The 23,625-nt window shown below is 40.2% G+C and overlaps 1 pseudogene; it reads right to left on the reverse strand.

Annotated features, from left to right (window-relative positions):
- Positions 1 to 16,058: 16,058 nt before the first annotated feature.
- LOC100339000 (tubulin alpha-1B chain pseudogene) overlaps positions 16,059 to 23,625 on the reverse strand; it is a 173,325-nt pseudogene continuing 165,758 nt past the window's right edge.

A 23,625-nucleotide genomic window follows, 5' to 3' on the forward strand; every position in this document is an offset into this window, starting at 1 on the left:
TATGGAACAAAGATAGTATTGCCACTGATGAGAAACATGGTGATAATGCCTGGCGTGTGATTATTAAGAATTATTAATCATTGGTGGCAAGATGAGATGCAGAGGAGAATGCTCTGTTTAATGCATTTCTGAGATACCGTGGAAATGATCATTATAAGAAATGTGGAAAGATTGGTTTTTGGTAACTGTCGTCAAAATTCTGAAGAAAGAAAACAATAGGTTGAGGTAAGCCAACCCTTAGTCTAAAGCATTTTATGAAAGCCAAAAATATTTGGCTGCATATAGGGAAATCCACATACCCAGCCTGATGGTGCAGTGACTATTCTGAAAATCACAATGTGAGTAGTAGATTTACTACCCCAAAAAAGAGATTGTCTGTGCCCTCCTTCACACACACACACATGCACACACATACGCACACGCACATGCACACGCACACGCACACAAACCATGGATTCAGCCCCAGAGTTTCCAAAGATCTCGGCTGGGAAGTGTGGGTTGAATCATTTTGAAAATCTTCATCCCTCAGATTTTTTTGAACATTTTGAGTTGGCCGATGTGTCTTCCTTCCTAGAAGAGAGCAGTTTCTCCACACCTGGAGGCCATGTTTAAACTCCTTCAAGGTCTGTGCCCCATGGATGCTATGGCCTTTAGACTAGTAACTTAAGACAAGCCCTTGGACTGGCGCCGAGGCCGAGCAGGTAAAGCTACTTCCTGCAGTGCCAGCATCCTATAGGTGCACTGGTCTTGGCTGTTCGATCCAGCTCCCTACTAATGTGCCTGGGAAAGCAGAGGAAGACAATCCAAGTCCTTGGGCCCCTGCCCCCAAGTGGGAAACCATGGAGAAGCTCCTGGCTCCTGGCTTTGGATCAGCTCAGCTCCGAGCATTCGGGACATTCGGGGAGTGAACCAGTGGATAGAAGATCTCTCTCTCTTTCTATCTCTCTTTCTCTCTCTCCCTCTTTCTCTCTCAGTAACTCTGCCTTTCAAATAAAATAAATAAATCAAAATAAGACAAGTCCTAGCACAGCTCCATTGGGGAAGTGTTGCTATGTTATGGGAAGAAAGGGATTTCTCCTGAAAAGAGTTAAAGGAACTAGCTAATATGTTACAGTAGAACTAAAATAATAACCCTAGCAGTGGATCTCAAGGGTTTTGAACTAGGAGTGGAGGTGGAATATAAGGCTAGATTATGTTGATTTATTGATTTGGGACATTCTTCTCTAACCAAAGGTTCAACGTCCTGGCAAGGACACATGGAGTCCATCCTAATATACTGCCTGGATGGCTCCTTGAAGCTTGGATGAAAATGATGGCCTACAACGAAAGAGGTAGATTTGCCTTCGCTGCCTTGGCAGAATATTGAAAGAGTCAAAGGACTCAAGGGATGCAACATGAAAAAAAATGAATTTATTGTATTTGACCTGAGAATCCATCAGCTACCTTCACCAAAGCAATAGAAATTATGCTCTGGGAGGGACATCCACATGGTTGAAGCACTCAGTGGTGGCTCTCTTCTAAAGACCAGTATGGGTTAGAAGACATGATGCCATCAGAGCCCTAAAGCCAGTGTGGATAACAGCACTTGGAAGGCAGAGACCATGTAACAGCATTTAACCATCAGTGGCTTAATGAGTATAAGTTAAATGGAAGCAAGGTTGTAATAGCATCCCACAGGTTCTGGAATGTAGGGAGGGATCAGCTACATAATTTGTAGGGCCTAGTGAAAATGAAAATGCAATCGTTTTGTTACACAGTTGTTAAAGATTTAAAATGGCAATAGCAGAGATATGAACTCAACATAGGACACTTCTGAGCATATGGCTCTGCTCCATTGGACAATTTGTACTTCAATAAATCCCATTTTGAGAACGGACTACAGTGGTTCTAGGACTGAGAAAGATGGGCAGTTCAAAGAAGATGTTGATTAATCTAGCCAAAAATATGACAAAAATAAATAAAAGGCCTGTCTTAACCATCATAGTGGAAAAATTTTAATCCATCACCCAATCTTGAGGCTTCAGCCAGTTCTCAATCCAAGAACACTCCACTGAAGGACAAGTTGGGCTCTTTTGAGCAAAGAACCTGCAAAACCACAAGCTAATCAGAGAAATGACTAATAACTCTTTTGGGATACTTAATACTTTGGAATTTAAGCCTTAGAGTAAATAAGGATGATGTATGGTGCTAAGACAGTTCATGTGGAAGGTGGAGAGAGTACAGTATGATGTTCCAAGGAGTCAGCTGTCTATATTTTTGGATGGAGGCTTCCACCACATCTAAAAGTTAGCTTATGTCTCTTTTTGATAGCGCAAGAACATGACTTCTGAATTACCATCATTTTTCTTACTTTGCAAATTATGGTTCATATTAACTATTAAATGAAGAATGGATTTTACATTCTTGTATAATTTAACAAGTTGATGGAAAGATATGTGGTCACTACTCCCTCCTCTACGCAAATGAGTTCTGCCTAAGACAAATCACCACTAATTCCTTCCTGGTCTGAACCTTGCCTCCCTTACAATTTAGCTTCCTACATACACTTAGTGCTCTAGAAACATGGCCTGCCTTCCACCTGTGTTATTCTTTCTCCCTTTCTTGATCTTCAGACAATATGATTCTTTCTCTCTGCCCATCCAGCATTTCTCTTCTGGTTCCTGGTTAGGCAATAATCATCTTTAGGTCTCAAGTTTAATGGTCATGTCCACTAGGTGACTTAGAGTAGTTTAAGTCTTATTCATCTCCATATCACAAGCTCATGTGCTTGATTCAAACCTATTTTTGGGTTAAAAGAAGTAAACATTTTCATTGAAAGAATGTTAACTTTTTCTCCTAATCGTCTAGATTAAATTCTAAATTTATTTTAATCTTGTTGTTTCAGAGTTAACTTTTCTTTTTTTAAAGATTTATTTATTTATTTGAAAGTCAGAGTTACACACAGAGAGGAGGAGAGACAGAAAGAGAGAGATCTTCCATCCGCTGGTCCACTCCCCAGTTGGCTGCAAAGACTGGGGCTGCGCCGATCCGAAGCCAGGAGCCAGGAGTTTCCTCCAGGTCTTCCCATATGTGTGTAGGAGCCCAAGGACTTGGGCCATCTTCTATGAGAGCTAGATCGGAACTGGAGCAGCCAAGATTTGAACTGGTACCCATATGGGATGCCGTGACTGCAGGTGGTGGTTTTGCCCACTACGCCACAGAGCCAGCCCCCAAAGGTAACTTTTCAATACATTTTATTTAATTATTTAAATTTTATTTGAAATACACATAGAGAGAGAGAAAGAGAGAGAGAAAGAGAGAAAGAGAGAAAGAGAGAAAGAGAGGAAGGAAGGAAGGAAGGAAGGAAGGAAGGAAGGAAGGAAGGAAGGAAGGAAGGAAGGAAGGGAGGAAGGAATCTTCCATCTTAAGGTTTACTCCCCAAATACCTACAGCAGGTGGGCTGAGCCAGTCCAAAGGCAAGAGCCTGGAACTCAGTATGGGTCTCCTACACCTATGTCAGGGAAATAAGTACTTAAGCCATCATCTGTTGCCTCCCAAAGTGCATGTTAACAGGAAGATGGATCAGAAGCAGGGAGCCAGGACTCAAGGAACCAGGCACTCAATTAAGAATATGGGCATTGGAGGCAGGAACTTTAATCTCTGTTTCATTTATCTTGTCCCTTACTCTTACATCATTTACTCCTTTACTGTGGTTATTTTGAGAACCAGTAAGTCAGGAGAGCTGGGAAGTCAAAGGGATGTTAAGATGGCCCCATCTCTGGTTTATAGAAGGTCTTTATCTTCGAACTGTTGAAATTCCTTGTCTGACCTTTATGTCTGAATTAGAAATGGGTCTTAAGTGCAGCAAGGCAATGTGTTGTGAGAAAAGTTTAAGCTCCTATTCCTTGAAAAGATTTCATTGGCCTGTAATATTTATAGTTCCTTTGGAACTCTTACTGATTAGGCCCCTCTGATACCGTGAATTCAATGTCAATTTTCTTTTGGGAAGAGAAAAAAAAGTCTAGAAGATAGATTTTCTTTACAGCATATTTATCAGAAGTATTACAAATCACTAGAGTTAGAAATAAAAATATATAATTTTGTTTTTCAATCTAATATCAAATCCTTCCCCTTACTCTATCAGTGTAACAGGAGTCAAGATGGCAGAAGCCTGCACTGAAGGCAATGTGCTGGTATGTCTCTGTGATTTACAAGTGCGGCACAAATGTCTGTGTGATTTTCTTACGATCGTGGTTTGGGACAAGTATGTATTTTTGGAAAGGAGGAAAGTGTAAGAGATTCTTACTGAGGAAGAATCTTTAGACATATTTTCCCTGTAATACCTGTATGTCCCAGCAATAATTTCTGAAATGTGTTGTGCCCTGAATATGCTGACTGGAAAAGCACCTGTTCTGGAGATGAGGCTACAAGCCTCTGTAAGGCCCTTTCTCATCTGGAAAACAGAGGAAAAACTGGATGATAATTGTGCACATCACCAACACAAACCATTGAAAATGAAAGTTTAAATGCAAGTGGCCTGAGATCAGTACAGACAAGGAATCATATGCGGAGGCTGCTCCCCTGTCTGCTCTGCTTGCTGGCTTAAGTGAATTTGGGCAATTCACTTAACCTCTCCATGCCCCCATTTCCTTCTCCTGGCATCTGATGACATTGAGAGTGAATCTCCTTGCAGTTATGTGACAATTACCCGATTAATGACTATTAAAATCTCTAAAGACAAAATGTAAGGAAATGTTTAATAAAATGGTAAATAGGGAGAAAATGGACAGTCAAGGGCCTGTAGTCACAACTGGAAAAATTATGAAAGGTTACTTTGAGAGGCACAGGGAGAGCCAGATCTTAACACGAGCTAATTGCTGACTGCTTGATCTTATAACTCAGAGCTTGGCCTAAGTTTCTACGGTGCGTGACAGTAGGGTCTTCCACACCTGCATCATAGTGAGGCTGCCCTCATAACCAAGTTCCCAATCGCAGCAGCATGTGAACTTTCCCCCTGAGAGCTGCTTCTATTTCATAGATGCCTCTGTTAAAACACACACACACACACACACACACACACACTTTTTTTTTTTTTGCAAAGATAGGACACTAAGTCATTTCCCTCCCCTTCCAGAGCAAACTCCCCCGCCCCTCTCCAGAATGGCTTTATCTCTGTAGTTCCCTGTAGTTCAAAGGCAGAAATGGAACATAATGGGATTTGGCTGAAGGGTTATAATCCTAAGAATTCCAAAACTTTTCATCCAAGGGCCATTTCTAAAGAGAGCTTTCATCCATTGGCAATTTCAGCTGAGAGCTTTTCAGTCTGACTCAGGAGGCACCACATAAAGGCTTTAAAATGCTCCAGTCTGTTGCTGTCCCCCTACCAGGGAGGAGACAGAGGCTCTGCATGGTTTTTCTCAGCCCATTTTTGAAAGCATTTATGTGAAAGCGGAAGTGCCTAGATCTAAACCAAGAGGAATGGGAATGGCCATTTTCTTGGCCAAATCTATGATCAGAGACGGAGTCTCCCTTCACTCTCCATCAGAAGGGGCCTTAACAATTATCATTAGTCAGGATCAGACAGGAGGGTATATAATGTTGAGTCAGGGGTGCTGTTTTTATCCAGGATGGCAACACGATAATGGGGAGAGAAGAGGATGCTTTGTGACCCAGGTGTCAGAAGAGAAGTGAGCACCTGCACACAAACTCACGCTTCCCACCCCACCAGCCCCTCCACTGCACATAAATTCTCATCTCAAGGGAACCAGGGAAAGAAATCTTCTTGTATAGAATAAGCGGAATGTGTCTTCAGAGGTTCAACATGTGCTCTTGGCTCTGGTCCCTACTTTTGCCCTTTGGCTATAACCTGGATTCTCTACCAGTCATTATTTAGAATGAATAGGGAGGCTCCTGCACAGTTTTTCCCATTACAGTAGGGAACTGGTAATGTAGAACAGCAACTTTTAGAAACATCCCTGTAGTATATCGTGACTTATACACATTTCCACTGCCTTAGGAGGGGGTAAAGGTAATTTATTTCCATGTCATTTCCAACCCCATAGGGTTGAACAATGAGGACTCCCTAAGTACTTAGAGAAAAGGGAAATAAGGCTGCCCTGTGAGAATTAAATGGCTGGAAAACAGCACTTAGCAAAATGTTTCCTATTTCCATGGGAGCATTCCAGAACGTTCTTAATTAGTGAAATTGACACATCTATTGCCAGCATATATCATGCAAAGAGAACAGCCATTTGGCAGCTTGGCTTCAGAGGATCCCGTGTGTCCAGAGGTCATGCTCATCCTGGTCACAAGGTCTCATGAGATCTGATGAACCATCCTCAAGACTCTCAAACATTCTCTATTCTGATCTTGCGATTCCTGAGCAATCCTTTGGTTTAATAACTCAGAAAACTGTGGCCCTGTGTATAAAGAGATAAAAAGAGTTTAGTCACCAGAACTAATATTTCCTCTTTATAAATTAATACTTGGCTTTCTAGTTCATCTAGCAGTTAAAATTCATGTAGCAATTAATTAAGAATACAAATACCTTAGCAAAATTAAGTACTTTCCTATCTTCCTATCTTTCTACTTCATCTAGTTTTTATAAGTTTGTCTCTAAAAGTGCAATCATTTCTGTGTTTACTCCTAAAATTCATTCTCATACCTGTAAGACAAAAGACCAAGGAGAATTCATCAAGATGATTCCACCCAGTGTGGAATATTGCAGGTCAGTCACCAGCATCAATAGCTTATTTTGAAATCGTCCACCACCATGAATGTTTTCTTCCATCATAAATCAATAAAAACTCCTAGTTTTTCCAGGTTTGGTAAAGTACCTCTAGAAATTGAAATAATCCTCAAGTTTGTTTAGCATCTGATGCCATCAATATTTGCTGCTGTTTGTAAAGTTGAGTCTTCGCCTATGAAATGTTCATCTTTTCTTCCTGATGAAGCCAGAAATGATGATTCCTGGTCATAGCAAAGAACGTGAGGAGCAATCAAGTGCACTTTAACCAAGGGTGAATGACCTGAACATAAAACAGGGACTATTTATTTAAAATTATTTCCTATCTAAACACATTCCCTTAAGGTAGTCATTCAATATTTGTTTTTCACAAGTTCATTGTATGCCAGCCATTTGCCAGCTGGTGAACAAAGGTAAACTGTCACAGAATTTGTGATTTCGTAGAAAAGGTGAACTTTAAGGTGATTCTAGGTAATTCAGTTATGGGAGTTGTTTTCATTGAGTACAGTAAAACTGGGCAGGGGAAGATTCTCAGACATGCTAGCATTTAGCATTTAGGCTGAGCCCTAAATGGTAAGTAGGCACTAATCAGGGGAAGATACTGAGGAAGAGCCTCTAAGCACAAAGACAAAAATGGACAGGAATCTTGAGGACAAAAGGAGACTGGTGTGTTCCAGGAACTTAAAGGAGGCCAGAAGCAGCTGAAACTGAGAGCCGGAGCTAAGAATTGAGGTTTACACGAAAATCTGCGCATGCACAGCCTCCCATGTACCATTGCAGATTTTATTTATTCTTTGTGCAAATTCCCATTGAGAGATGTTGTAGTCTGAATGTTTGTCCCTTTCAAAACTCATGTTGACCCTTGCTTGCCGTAGTAACATAAAGAGATAGGACCTTTTCTTAAAGGTTAGTAGGATGTGAGGGCCCCATGCTCAGATACCATTATAAAAGTATGATTTCAGTCTCCTCTTGTTCCCTCTTGGCCCTTGAACCTTCTTCCAGCTGAGGACATAATGATCCTTTTCTCTAGAGGAAGAAACCATGAGGCACCATCTTGAAGGCAGAGAAACTGGGCCCTGACATGCCTTGGTTTTATGTTGGACTTCACAGCCTCCTAAACATTGAGAGAATAAATGTCTGTTCTTTATAAATTATCCAGTCTCTAATATTCTGTTATTGCAGCAAAAATGGACTAAGACAAGGGCTTATTGTGAACTAGGAACAGTTGTAGGCATTGGCTATGTAGCAAGGACCAATCTCTTTGGGAGGGAGGCAAACAGTACAGAAGCACATTATAATTTGACAGATAGGATTCAGAGACCTGAGTAATTAGGAGCATAATAGGACCTAAGATCAGAGAGACGGTGTGTATGTGGTGTCCAATCTTAAAGAATCTGCTAGCCCACTGTAAGACGCTTATATTGAGTGGAATAAGAAGCTTTTCACAGGTTTTAGGCAGAGGAAGTGCCCTGATTTATTTCCCTTTTAAACATTCTGGCTTTTTGTTGAACAAGAAGGTGGGGAGAAGGAAAAGGACCACTTAGGAGGCTATTATCTTTATCCTGAAAGTAATGGGAAATTATTAAAGAGTTCTAAGTCTGGGAGTTAAACTTTATTAAAATATCATAATATATATTCTAATTATAAGCCTTGGTTTAGCAATTAATTAAGAATACAAATACCTTAGCAAAATTGAGTACTTTCCTATCTTAAACTACCACATTAATTAATTACTACTGAACTTTCCTTTGATTTTTCTTTTCTTCTTTGTTTCCTGTAACTTGCAGCCATTTGGCCTGGATGCATCTCCCAACTCCCTTCTGATATTGGGATAAGCTAGACTAAATTTAGCTTTAATTATCCTACTAAGAAAACATTTGGGTTGTGTTTTTCCAATCTCAAGTAATGCATTGGATCCCTGAGGTTTCCTTTTGTATAACAGAAATCTACTACACTGGATATATGGAAAATCTGTTTGTTAGCACCCACTCATGAGTATTGGCAAGAATTCTAATATCACTCATTCTAGGATTTCCTGCTCCCTCCACTGAATTGTATAAAGCTTTTAGAATTATGAAGCTGCTGGAGAATGGACAAAGTTCCATTTGATCCTGGCCACATGTTGCATGGATCCCTTCCTGAGCTCACATTCGCAGTTTGAATAGGTTTGACCCTACTGGTTGTCTGCAATTGCTCAGTGCCAAACTCAGTCATGAGAACCATACAGCTGGGTAACCAATGTCTTAGTGCTTAGTGCTCCCTGGCTCCACCCCCTCATCTGTGATCCTGCTAACTCACTGGTACTGTATTCAAAAGAGAGTCTAGTTTGGAGACATCCTCAGAAAACAGCAAACTGCAGTCTTCCAGGTGCAGTTAAAAATTTGGAGAAAAATGTCAATACCTCTGAATTAGATGCCCCTGAACTAGCCAGATAACAAGATCAAATATGTGAAATATTTTTCATTCCAGTACTCTATTAAACCAGCTAAAGAATATAGACTAAAGAAGATAGAAGAGGACACATTCCCTACTTCCTCCTTCTGTCATTGGAACGGCTTTCCTGAAATCTAGCAGTCAGTAAAACTCACACTAAATGTGGGCTCAGGCAGGTTCAAGGACTCAGGACTTGGGCTCCCTGTCTTTGTCACCACTAAGCTGACAAAGAAACCCTGTCAGGACCCAAACAGTATCTACCACCATCTTCAGAATGTACTTCTTACCTACATACCTCCATACTCTTGCAAAACAGTCAAGCTTACAGGATTGTTCTTGGCCTATTCCTCACCAAGCTTCCCAACTCTATCTTCCAATATTCTCTTTTTCTCCATCTGCTAAAATTCTTGAGTGAGGAATGTTGTTAATCAGAAAAATCACATGGATACACAAATTAATATCCCCATGGTTCAGCAAGTTCCATTAGTATAGGAATAAAATGATCCCTGCTTTGTGGCATCTCTTCCTTTCCTTCTCTCTTTCCAGCTAAGCTGAACAAGTAGAGAATATCTTCTCTCCCATCCAGTGCTGAAGATTTTAGATTGTGTGGCATCCTATGTCTGTGAAGTACTCTCCGTGTTTTCATTTCCAACTGAGAGAAAGCTTTCCTGGGTAACTCTTCATATTCATTCAAATATGAACTTTTCTGATGAATGCCTCATCCCACGAAATTACTGCTATCCTTAGTGTTTTTGGTTGCCAACAATTTTTGATCTAGGTTGCCACAGAAGACTTATGAAAGCTTATGCCCTTTAATTTTTAAGAGATAAAAAGTTTTAAGCATTTGAACTGATAATACTTTTAGAAAGAAACATGCAGATCTTCTTTTCAGATCCAACAAAGTCTTTTAAGTCCACTCAAGAAAAAGAGACCCAAGTAAAAGGTAATAAAGCTGTCATGTAAGAACAAGTAAAGAGGACTATATTCATGCAAATATTGTATTTCAAATGATTACCACTAACACTGGTATAAGTGCAATTTTAACTCTTATTCTGCCTGTGTTTTACCTGGGCTACTCAGCTATCATAAATAAATGTCAAAGTTGTTCCAGCTTGACTGATTCTTACAGGAATGGCTCTGCCATAAATTAGGTTAAAAAAAGTTATAGGTTGGCATTTGGCACAGCAGTTAAGGTGTCCCTTGGAATACCTGCATCCTGGCTCAACTGCTGATTATATCTGAATATACCTTCAAGCTAATGTACATCCTGGGAGGTTCAAGTGCTTGGGCCTCCTTCCACACAAGTGGAAGACCTGGATTGAGTTCCTAACTCCTTGGTTTGGGCTGCCCCAGCCTGAGCTGTTACAAACATTTAAGGAGTGAATCAGAAGAAAGAAGATCTCTGTCTCTGATTGTCTCTACTTTTCAAATAAAATGAGAAAAAATATCATCTGCATTCCAAATATTTATTATTTTGATACTTGGTTATAAGCAGTAGTTTTGTTGGATTAATTGAAAATATGAAGTCTCCCTTTTTTCTGGCTAATTTCATCCTTGGATTATTTTTAATTCTTACTGAAATGCTATTATAAAGCTATGCCTTAGTATCCTGGCAATTTCGTCCTGCAAATCCCAAGTAAGTACCTTGTTAGCTAGGGCAATGTCTGCCGAGACCAAGTTAAGTTTCTGCCCCTACCTTTATTTTTCCTCTAGACCAGGATGGCTTAGGGGCAAAAATTCCTCCCCAGGTTTTCTGGGGAGATTCAAGATGAGTGCCAACATGACCTCAAGCTGCATTTTAATCTCATTTCCATAGTAAAAATCAATCCCACCTACACCATCACCATTGGCAGCTATCATGACAACCAGAAGGAGGGGGCCATAAAACAGGAAAATGGTGGCTCCCCAATTCTGAGTCTAACACTGTCCTTTCCCAGAAAATCCATCAATATTCCTGTCACTTATTAGCACATTCCTTCTCCTCATACCTATTGCCCTCTAGCTGACTCCTCAGTTCCCAGGCAGGTGAGAAGTTAACATTCTAGTTCCTCCCACTTGTTTTCAAAATTTTTTGAAGATTTATTTATTTTATTTGAAAGATTATGTTACATATAGAGTGAGACACACACACTCATTCACATATACACACACTCACACACAGAAGTTTAATCCACTGGTTGATTTCCTAGATGGCCCCAACAGCCTGGGCTGGGCCAGGCAGAAGTCAGAAGCCAGGATCTTCATCTGGACCTCCCCTATGGGTGGCAGGGGCCAAAGCACTTGAGACATCATTTGCTGCTTTCCCAGGCACAATACCTGGGAGCTGGATCAGAAGAGGAGCAGCTGACACCCATATGGCATGCTGGCATTTGCATCAGTCAACAGCTTAACCTGCTCCACCACAATGCCACCTCCACCCATTGCCCACTCTTGGCTAAGAATAAGTCTTGACTGCTTACCTCCACTTCATTTTATTAGTTTATTTGGGGGTCTCTAATTCACCTCCAAAATAGTAATCCCTCTACCCTACATTTAATGCCAATGAACTTGTTGAAGACAGTGTTTCCATCACATATTCTTTCAACAAATTCTGACTGAGTCTTTACTATAAAAAGGATTTGAAAAATTTTTGGAGCATTAAATCAAAAATGTTTTCAGATTCATGCATACAAAGGAGCTTCAAAAAGCTCATGAAAAATGTATATTATGACAAAATTACACAGAAAGTTTTTGTACCAATATCAACTTTTAAATCCATTTTCCATAAACTTTTTTAAGTGCTCACATATGTTAATCACTGTGACAGGCATGTGGTATACAGTGATGAACACATGGTCCCTTACCTCAAGGAACTTGAGTTTAATAGGTAAGAGGCATAGTTGAAATAAAACTGACATATGTGCTGTGAAAACAAGTTCCTTTGCACCATGAGGGTGTAGAATAAGGAATTGAGATATTTGTGTGTTCAGGGTGGAAGTGACAATGGTGATGATAAGTCACTGAGGGTTTTAAGCTCCCTGGGGAAAGGATTAGATCCCTGTCCTGACAACACACAGCTGCCTTGTGAAGTGTACACTGATTCCCATTTTGAGCAGCATTCTAGAAAGCACAGCCCACTTTTCTTGAAGTCTGTAACACTTGATGGCACTGATGTCGAACTTCGTCCTTGATTCATTATCCTTCCTTCCCTTTGCTCCATGCTTCACACTGAGAAATTTCTGTTTTCCTTTTCTACATGTATCTTTTCAAACCACATACTTTGAAGGGGAGGATGAGGTAAGATACAATAGTAAATATTTTCAATGTGTTTGAAATATTAGACAAAGGATATAGAAGAAATGACTCTGAAAATTAGAAAAGACTTAAGAACATATGATTCACAGATTCATTCATAGAGAACGAAATTTTATTTCTAGGGACTAGCATTGTGGTATAGCAGGTAAAGCCATTGCCTTGGGTGCTGGCATCCCATATGGGCACCAGTTCAAATCCTGGCTGCTCCACTTTCAATCCAGCTCCCTGTTAATGAGCTTGGGAAAGCAGCAGAAGATAGCCCAAATAGTTGAGCCTTTGCTACCCACTGGGGGACCTGAATGAAGTTCCTTGCTTCTGGGTTCAGCCTGGCTCAGTGCTGGACATTGTAAACATTTGGGGACTGAACCTGCAGATCTCTCTCTCTCTCTCTCTCTCTCTCTCTCTTTCTTCCTTCCTCCCTCTCTCCCTCCCTCCCTCCCTCCCTCCCTCTAACTCTGACTTTCAAATAAATAAATAACTCCTCAAAAAATATTTCCAAACAATGAAGAATCAAACCAATCAGCAGGTCTGGAACCTCTAGCAAGCCTTGTTGAGTGCCCTTTTCAATGTAGTTAGACATTCTGTCTCATATCTTTGTTTTGTTGCTCAACCTTGGGACTCTCCTTTTATTATCTTCATTGTTTGCTGTTAGGCAGTAAACTCATTGCACAAAATGATTTGGCCTTTCATTTATTTATTTCCCTTAGCTTTGTCTGCATCTCTTCCCTACAATCAAAGCATCTAGTATAATATTATTATGTTTGCTAAATAACTTATAGCTTTGCATTCAAGAGGTATTCATTTTTTCTCAGAATTTTCATCTGCTGTGGGCTGGTCTCTGGATTTCTCAGTACTTGCTTAGTAAATTGATCATTGTACTTAATATATCTTCTATGCTCTCTCTCTACTTCCCTTCCTCTTCATAGTTGAAATAACATCCTTGCCAGAAAGAGACCTACTGTTCCTATGTAAAATGCTGTGAACATTATCCCTCAATTGCCAGGAAAAAGAGCAAATGAGGCAAGTATGCACCTCAAATGTATTTTTCTTTTTCTATTTTTGTTTGTGGTTTAAGTTTTTCTGAGATGTTTCTTAAGCTCCAAGCATATAGGCACTTTTTTTTTTCCTTTCATCATTACTCTATTATAACTACCTGGTCTGATAAGGCCATCTTTGAAAACATAAAGGAAAGATGCACAGAGGACTGAGGGTGAGGCAAAGCGATGCTGTGTCTCCGGAGCTGGAGGCGGTTAACCTTCAGGCCAGTGAAAACTACTGAGCACCGGAGAAAGTGGATGGAGAGAATTTAGGGTCTTTATGGAAGGTTTTCTTTTCTCCTTGTGAAAGCTGCGTTAACCTTGTGAAAGATCTACTTTTGTCTTGTTAACCTGGCTTTGAAGAGGAATGACCCTGAAAGGGAAACAATAGTAGCAGCAGAGTATAAAGGGTAATAAACTCCTAGGAGCCTTTTTTCCACCTTCAGAGTCTAGTTTGGGGCACTATTAGGGCAGACCCACTAAGGAAGAGGCATGAAGAGCAATAAAGCATGTCCTCTCTCTCTGCTTTTCAAGATTGAGCTCTGTGTTCACAAATTCCTTATGAAGGACCTTTCTATGGTGCTACCTCTGCCTAAAGGCATTTTTCTTTTTCTTCACTCTTGGAATATTTCCCTCCTTTACTTGCTTCCTTCTTGCCATCCATCAATTCTTTTTTTCTTTTTAAAGCTGCAATAGTAAACTGCCACCTGGCACGTCCTTATAATGCAAAAGCGTGGAAAGCCTGTAGCTGAGTCACTTTGAGGTGTGCAGACCGCAGATGACACTATGTCTGCTGGGCTCAGTAGGTACACTTGGAACAGCTTTTACCTGATCAGATCAAGAACAGAAACAGACAGGTGTGAGTGCACCTCTCAGTATGTTTTCATTAATCAAAAATCCTTGGCTGAGGCTTACAACCTGACTTTTAGTTATATGGACACATATTTGAGGCAATAATTCATCGACATTATTGTCATTTGATTTAATCTGGAAGAAATTGGTGGATTATTTGAGCTTTTATATATTTTATTGACTTTTACATATGTACATATAATATATATGCCAATACAAGGATACTTCAAAAGTTCATGAAATTGAAATTAAAGGATGAGCTTATTTGGGTGCAAAATGCATTTGAAATGTATGAATATTTTTTCATAATATGAATTTTCCCGAACTTTATGAAGCCCCTTCATGTGTACAGATTTCAAAATTTTTGAAAATTTTCAATCTTTTTCAATTTTTTTAAAAACTTTTAATTCCATTTCCATGAGCTATTTGGAGTATCCTTGTATATACAATACATTATAAATGTATGAAAGAAGAACTTAGATCCCAAAACATATCAGAGCCAATACTGAAGGACTAATTTGTCCTAATATTATACTTCTCCCAATGTGTAGTCACAGATGAACATATTTTGCCTGTTTTTCACTTTAATATCAATGTCTGGCTACCTGCCTTCACTATCAAGGTTGTGAGATTCACACATATTGTTGTGTGGACTATAGATTGTCTGCTATCATTTTGTGTTCAACGATTTTTAAAACATACCCCCAGACATCAGTTTCAGCATTGTGAGAATTTGTTAGAAATGCACATTCATGGGGCTGATGCTGTGGCAAATTAAGTTAAGCCATTGTCTGTAGCATCAGCATCCTGTATGGGTGCTGGTTCGAGTCCTGGCTACTCCATTTCCAATCCTGCTCCCTGCTAATGGCTTAGGAAAATAGGAGAAGATGGCCCAAGTGCTTGGGTCCCTGCACCCACATGAAAAACCTGGAAGAAGCTCCTGGCTCCTGGATTCAGATCAGCCCAGCTCTAGCCATTGCAGCCATTTGGGGAGTGAACCAGTGGATGGAAGACCTCTCTTTCTCTCTCTCTCTCTCTCTCTCTCTCTTTCTCTTTCTCTTTCTCTTTCTCTTTCTCTTTCTCTTTCTCTCTCTCTCTCTCTCTCTGCCTTTAAATAAATCAATAAAATTTTTAAAAAATCTACAATTCTGAATCAGCCCTTGAACCCCCATCTTTATCTGCTGAATCAGAAGCTCTGAGGATGGGACATGCAATCTGTATTCTAACATGTTGGAGTTCAGAAAATAATACCCCAATTATAGTGCTTTTCCATAGCGTATAATTTGAAAGAAAGGACTTTGAAAAGGCCTTAGAAGATGTCTCTCTGACCTTTTCCTGTTGTGCTGTCTCCTGTCCCTTTTTTCTCCTCCACCTGTAATTGATTCTTAGTAATCAAAATTCCTTTTCCCCAAGGCAGTTCACAGAAATAAAAATTATCCTAACATTCCCCCACTATTAAGTTCTCTGATTTATCTTGTCTAATAGTAGGTAATAAAACCTTCAGATAGTTAGACCAAAAGAGTCTACCTATCTCTTTTTCTCTTAAAGCCTTTACTTTCAGACATGATGGAAATATCTTACAGGACACATGGAAAAGACAGGACATGATCACAGTTGAGTGAAGACAATGTAACCAGAAAAATCTAATGGCTGTCAGCTAATGTTGAAACTGAAGTTCAGTGAGTATGACATGCTGCAGGGCTCAAAGGAATGAAAAGCTAGTATTCCTCTCCTTCTTTTTTACTCTCTCCTTCAACAGAATTCACACCAACTTTCTCATATCCTTCTCTAGGGCAGTCATGTCTTCACGAGCTTCAAAAAACTCTCCCTCCTCCATCCCTTTCCCCGTGTACCAGTGGGCACGTTTGCCATACATCAGATCAAACTTGTGGTCTAGGCAAGCCCAGGCCTCAGCCATAGCTGCTCAGCATGCACACATCTCGCTGCACTTTGGCCAGGTCTACACAGGGCACCACAGTGGAAGGCTGGTAATTAATACCAACCTTGAAGCCAGTGGGGCACCAATCCACAAACTGGATGCCACGTTTGGTCTTGATGGTGGCTATGGCAGCATTGATATCTTTTGAGAACTACGATTCCCATGGCACAGCAGGCAGCAAGCCATGTATTACCATGGTGAGGGTCACATTTCACCATCTGGTTGGCTGGCTCAAAGTAAGCATTGGTGATCTCTGCTACAGAAAGCTGTTCATGATAGACTTTCTCAGCAGAGATGACGGGGGCGTATATGGCCAGAGGGAAGTGGATTCAGGGGTAGGGCACCAGATTGGTCTGGAATTCTGTCAGATAAACACTCAGAGCTCCATCAAATCAAAGGGAATCCCTGATGGAGGATATGATTTGGCTAATAAGGAGGTTCAGGTTAATGTAGGTGGGGTGCTCGATATCAAGGTTTCTATGACAGATGTTGTAGATGGCCTCATTGTCTATCACAAAGGCACAGTTAGGGTGCTCCAGGGTAGTGTGGGTGGTGAGGATGGAGTTGTAGGGCTTCACCACAGCTGTGGAAACCTGGGGGACTAGATAGATGGAGAACTCCAGCTTGGACTTCTTGCCGAAATCGACAGAGAGGTTCCATCAGTAGGGAGATGGACCCAGAACCAGTTCCCTTACCAAAGCTGTGGAAAACCAAGAAGCCCTGCAGGCCTGTGCAATGGTCAGCCAGCTTTTGATTTTGGTCCAGGAAGAGGTCAATTATCTCCTTGCCAATGATGTAGTGCCCACGGGCATAGTTATTGGCAGCATCTTCCTTGCCTATGATGAGCAGGTGGAAGACCTGGTGGTAGGTGCCAGTGTGAACTTCATCAATGACCATGGGCTCCAGGTCTACAAATACTGCCCTGGGCATATGTTTGCCAGCCCCCATCTCACTGAAGAAATTGTTGAAGGAGTCATCTTTTCCCCCAATGGTCTTGTCATTTGGCATCTGGCCATCAGTCTGGATGCCATGTTCCAGGTAGTAGAGCTCCCAGCAGGCATTGCTGATCTGACACCAGCCTGGCCAACATGGATGGAGACACACACATGGTGGCTAGGGCTTAGGAGGCAAAGACGGAGAAGGCGGCGGAGACAGGAGCAGATGGCAGTTCCCAGTTACTGTTCCCGACAAGCCAAGAGTCAAGGTAAGTAACTCTGGACAAGCTTTCTGCTCCAAGTCCATTATCATTAGATTATAACATTTTATTTAATCATATTTCTTGTTCAAAAAATTTTAAATCTGTTTTATTATTTATATGAAAGACAGAGAGGGTAGAGGCAGAGAGTTTCCATTTGTGGTCAGGCCAGGCTGAAGTCCAGAGCCTAGAACTCAATCTAGGTGTTTTTTTTTTTTAACTTTTATTTAATGAATATAAATTTCCAAAGTACAGAATATGGATTACAATGGCTTCTCCCCCATAACGTCCCTCCCACCCGCAACCCTCCCCTTTCCCACTCCCTCTCCCCTTCCATTCACATCAAGATTCATTTTCGATTCTCTTTATATACAGAAGATCAGTTTAGCATACATTAAGTAAAGATTTCAGCAGTCAATCTAGGTTTCTGTAAGGGTGACAGGGACCCAAGTTCTTGAGAACTACCTGCTATCCCACAGGCTAGGCATGAGAAGGAAGTTGGAATTTGAAGTATAGAAAAGGAGTCAAACCCAGTGACACCAATATGAGATGCAGATGACCCATTTCTACATGATGCCATATTTCTACCTGGGATTCCATAGACAGGTATTTCCTGGTCTTTGAATCTTCGTGTCTGAAGGCTCTTGTGTCACATAAAACCTTAATCAAATTTGTTACCCTTTTCCCTTGTTAACTTGTCTTTTCTTGCAGGAGTGTCAGCCATGCTTCTTATGAAGGGAAAGAAAGGTTTCACACCTTTGGGTCCCTAAAAACAAATTCTTCAGCTATAATACCCAAGAAACATTGCTATGTGGTATTCTTATCTCTGAATATACTGTGGTATATTTATCAATCTACTGCTGATGAATATTAGGTCTGTTTCCAGTGTAAGTCTATTATAAGGAGCTATGAATATTCTAGTCTTTTGGTGTTCATGAAAATGCATTTCTTGCCGGTGCCGTGGCTCACTAGGCTAATCCTCCCTGGGTTCTAGTCCCAGTCAGGGCGCCGGATTCTGTCCCGGTTGCTCCTCTTCCAATCCAGCTCTCTGCTGTGGCCCGGGAGTGCAGTGGAGGATGGCCCAGGTCCTTGGGCCCTGCACCCGCATGGGAGACCAGGAGAAGCACCTGGCTCCTGGCTTCGGATCAGCGCAGTGTGCCAGCCGCAACGGCCATTGGGGGCTGAACCAACGGAAAAGGAAGACCTTTCTCTCTGTCTGTCTCTTTCACTGTCCACTCTGCCTGTCAAAAAAATCTAAAAAATGGGCTGGTGCCGCGGCTCACTAGGCTAATCCTCTGCCTTGCGGCGCCGGCACACCGGGTTCTAGTCCCGGTTGGGGTGCCGGATTCTGTCCCAGTTGCCCCTCTTCCAGGCCAGCTCTCTGCTGTGGCCCGGGAGTGCAGTGGAGGATGGCCCAAGTCCTTGGGCCCTGCACCCCATGGGAGACCAGGATAAGTACTTGGCTCCTGCCATCGGATCAGCGCGATTCGCTGGCCGCAGCGCACGGGTCGCGGCGGCCATTGGAGGGTGAACCAACAGCAAAGGAAGACCTTTCTCTCTGTCTCTCTCTCTCACTGTCCACTCTGCCTGTCAAAAAATAAAAAAATAAAAATAAATAAAAAAATGCCTTTCTTGTGAGTGTGTAATTAGGAGTATGATTTCTGGGTCATAGGATATATTTTTGTTCAGCAAAGTAGTTTCTAAGTGGTTACACTAATTTGCTCTTCCCAGCAGGATAGGAGAGTTGCAATTGCTTAATATCCTCACCAAAAATATATTGGTGTTCATTTTATTTTTAGTAATTCTGAAGGGTGGTAGCAGTATCTCATTGAAATTTTAATGTGCATTTTGCTAATGCCTAGTGAGATTGAGCATCTCCTTACACATTCATTTACCGTGGGTAGATCTTAATCAAAGTGTGCATTCAAGTGTTTTCCCATTTTTCTATTAGGTACTTTTTCCCCATTGATTTCTAGATACTTGTCTTTGTCAGATAAATTTATTGCAAATGTCTTTCTACCCTTTGTGGGATGTGAGGTAATGATATTTTTGATAACCAATATTCCCAAAGTGTAGGGACTAAAAGGTTTACTTGTAATCTATAGATTTTTTTCAACGTACTTCCCATTTCCTAATTGTCCACATACTTTCTTTCTTTTATGAAACATTATTACATGAAGTAGTGGAGTTTCATTGCATTAAATATGTGCCTGAGGTGCTGATGATAAAACCACACAAAAAAAACTAGATGGAATATTTGGGACAGGTCACTGTCTCATCTAGGTGCAGACCCAACTTTTCTGTATTTCATAATCACTCTCCCATCTTCTAAACGTAGGTCCTAGGTGATTGGCAAGTAGACCAGAAACAGACTAAGGATGATAAAAGAAGGAAGATAAATCTGTGGGGAGAACTAGAGATTATTCAATGAACAGAGCTGAGGCAACTGGTTGGTTATTTGGATAAAAGTCCGTTCAGATTCTGATCTCAAACCATTTAAGAAAATTAGTTCCAAGTGGAATAGAAGTTAAATATAGAAATTCCAACCATGAAAGAAACAGAAGATAATATTTGTGAATATTTTTCTGATTTCTTTGTGTGAAAGGAACTACTAATGGGAAAGATATATAGATATAATTATATCATAATTTGAAACTTTGGAACTTCTAAAAGCAAATAGAATAAAATGATAAAAAACAAATTCAAAAAACAGCTTTAAGAAACATAATTCATATTTCTTAATATCATAGACCAGGATTAATCAAGAATCCCATAGGAAATATTTAAAAAGTGTATTTGTTATTATATTCAACTGTTAAATTAATATTTTTTAAAAATAAAAATATGAAAAATAATCCAACTTCTACGTAGTCTATGAAGAAATGTAAATTAATCTTTTTATAGCTGCATTCCCAATATTGTGGAGGCTATAGACTTGATTTAGAACCAAGTACAGGCAGGCACCTCAGCTCAATAGGCTAATCCTCCACCTGCGGTGCCGGCACACCGGGTTCTAGTCCCAGTCAGGGCACCGGATTCTGTCCCGGTTGCCCCTCTTCCAGGCCAGCTCTCTGCAGTGGCCTGGGAGTGCAGTGGAGGATGGCCCAACTTGGGCCCTGCATCCTCATGGGAGACCAGGAGAAGCACCTGGCTCCTGCCATCGGATCAGCGCGGTGCGCTGGCCGCAGCACGCCGGCCACAGCGGCCATTGGAGGGTGAACCAATGGCAAAGGAAGACCTTTCTCTCTGTCTCTCTCTCTCACTGTCCACTCTGCCTGTCAAAAAAAAAAAAAAAAAAAAAAAAAAGAACCAAGTACAGTTTGAATTAACTACAACTTTCATGGAGGTAAGCAAAAATGCAGTTTGTAAATAAGTGAGACATCATCTGACGAGAGAAAAGAGTTCTGCCCCCCAGACACTTGCTGGAGAGAAAGCATGCACCAGAGTTTGGTACGTCCCTCAGAGAGCCACCTTGTAGGTGATGCCGAAAGAAAATAACAACAGTGATAGGATTTAAATAGCCAAGAGTCTGTGGTGATAGGTGTCATCAATTTAGCATTGGAAGTGGAGAATGAAACAGAGACCAATATTATAGAAAAGAAGCAGTTATTGGTTGTATTCAAGATGATCCAGGCACCATGGTTAGTATTAGGTTGACAAAGATGAATGCAACCTATTCTTGCCTTCAAGGAGCTTAGACAGTGTAGCTTATAATTTGAATAAAACATCATTGAACTGGTTACAATGTCAGCATCTTGAATAGGATTTTATTAAATTTGCCTGAGGCACTTTGATGTAGTTCCTTGAAAACCCAAACCCTTTCCACCATGTGTGTGTACTCATGTGTGTGTGTGTGTGTGTGTGTGTGAGTGTTTGGATTCTTCCTAATAACTGATGTCTACAATGATGATCCTGACTCATTATAGACTGTGAAACTGAAATTATTACAAACTGATAAAGATGACAAGGAAGTATATAAATGTTTTAGAAAGATCTGCAGCAAAACTGATTTTAGAAATAATTCCAGCTTTTCCAGAGTTAATTTGCATCTCTGTCTGAGTCATCGGAGAGACTGCAAGCTGAAATTTTACTGTTTATGCTTCTTTAGCGTATAGGATTGATTGAAACATTAAAATGAGCTGCTATTTCTTTACCTTTGGGAACACACACCAAGATAAAAAGGGATGCTGGGAGAAATAGGGATATGTTTAATTTTTAGAGCACACAAATATCTTCCACATTGCTTGCTTTAGGAAAAGTCAAACAGAAGTGAGACACCAAAAAACGCTGTTTTTTTTTTTTTGAATGAACAATTATCATAATTCAGATTGTTTTTTGCTCGACTCATCTGAGTAATTACCTGGAACCTCTGCTTCATTTTTTAATCGCAAAATAAAATCTTCGTTTTTGCAAAATACTATATTTAGTGACATCCTCCTAAATATTACTTTTTCCTATAATGACAAACAGCATTGTTAAAATAAATCTGAACATGTATCAATTCAAAAAAAGTTTTCTGCTTCATGTAACTGATTCTCTGGGAAATTTCATGACAAATATTCATCCATTGTTTTTGTAGTAATCATTGCATCGTGAAATTAAAACAGACTCAATAGTAAGCATTTTTAAAACAATTACCCAGCAGTGAAATTGCTATACGTTTTCTTCTAAGAACAGGTTGTATCATACGTACATTTATGTGAAAAAATGGCTGACCTTCTTATTCAGTTCAGCAGCAACACTCATTAAACTTGCTTTCTAATTTCTTCAGTTGCTGCACATAGGATGCAAGACTTGCTGCAGGTTTTGGGTGTAAGCCCATGAACCGGATTCTTTTTGATCGAGAACAGAGCTGACCCTTCTCCTCACCCAGCTTTCCCCTTTTGTGTCTGTGTGTTCCGAACAGCCTTTCAGAACAGAGTCCCAAATTGCAACGACATCCCAAATCGCAGGATTAATGTGTCTACGAACAGACCTCTTATGCCTCCAAAATGAAGTACTCCTTGCTAATTTCTCTTCAAGACACCAGCTTAATTGCATTTTAAACAAATGGGCTGCTTTGCTGGCCAACTTTTAAATGAGATAACAGCAATGTTCACTCTCCAGCAGTGATGAGTGCCTTGCAGTAGATTCAAAACTCTGTTCAATAACAGGTTTAATCTCACACCAGCAGATTTACTGCAGAATAAACTGCCACTGAGCTCATAATTAGTAAAACAACAACAACAAAAAATCCAACCTACTAAATATTATTTTCCAAAGCAGCAGGCAATGTTTTAGTGGAAAATTTCAGTCCTGTTCTTTGTGTGTTTTATTGATTTTATGTATGATATTGGGAATTCATGCTATGATTTAAGATAATGTTCTTTATCGATCATGTAAGCAGTTGTTTAGCTATCCAGTAACAAAATGATGCTCCCATTCACAGGCTCTGTGGCACACAGCCGGCAAACTACAGTGCTACTCCCTTTAATGTTTATTTCTTTTTTTTTTCCTAAAAGCATATTCACTGCTGGAAAACAACAGCAGAAAAGCATTGTGCTTTAAAAACAATCTTCTCATAATTTTCTTTGTTGCAGCTATTAGTGGTCAATTGTGATTCGGTGATAACCCCATTCAACAAACAGATGTTCTGAAGTATATTCTTGTTTGCTGCATCTAAACACATATTAATGAAGTAATTGGAACCACTAAGGAAAAAGCGCTTAGTATGTATTTATTTCTTCATCATGGGGCTATACCTTTCTAAAATTTCCCCTTTTATATTATACATCAGTAAGATATAATGAAATAGCAAGGGACATATTTTTCATAATTGTCTCAAATACCTGGGCAAAACCTGTGTTACATAATTTTGAAAAGCTTGCCTGCAAAACACAATGAACAAAAGCTTTTGTGCAGAAGTGTAGGAAAGCAAGTATATGTATTTTTTTTAAAAAAAAAAAACTTCATTATATGTCTTATACACAGATTTCTGAAAATCTTGATGGTTTTGTGTGAATATAAATTAAATGTATGGTAGTCTTTAAAAAAAAACTATTCACAAATAGCCTCTAAAAACTTAAGGCAGTGTGCTTCTAACATTTTTCAAAGAGAAATAAGTTGTCTTTAGTACAAGCCCTGGCTTACCTCCCATCACTCAAACATGTAG

This window comes from Oryctolagus cuniculus, chromosome 7, assembly GCF_964237555.1.
Source record: "Oryctolagus cuniculus chromosome 7, mOryCun1.1, whole genome shotgun sequence".
Taxonomy (NCBI): Eukaryota; Metazoa; Chordata; class Mammalia; order Lagomorpha; family Leporidae; genus Oryctolagus; species Oryctolagus cuniculus.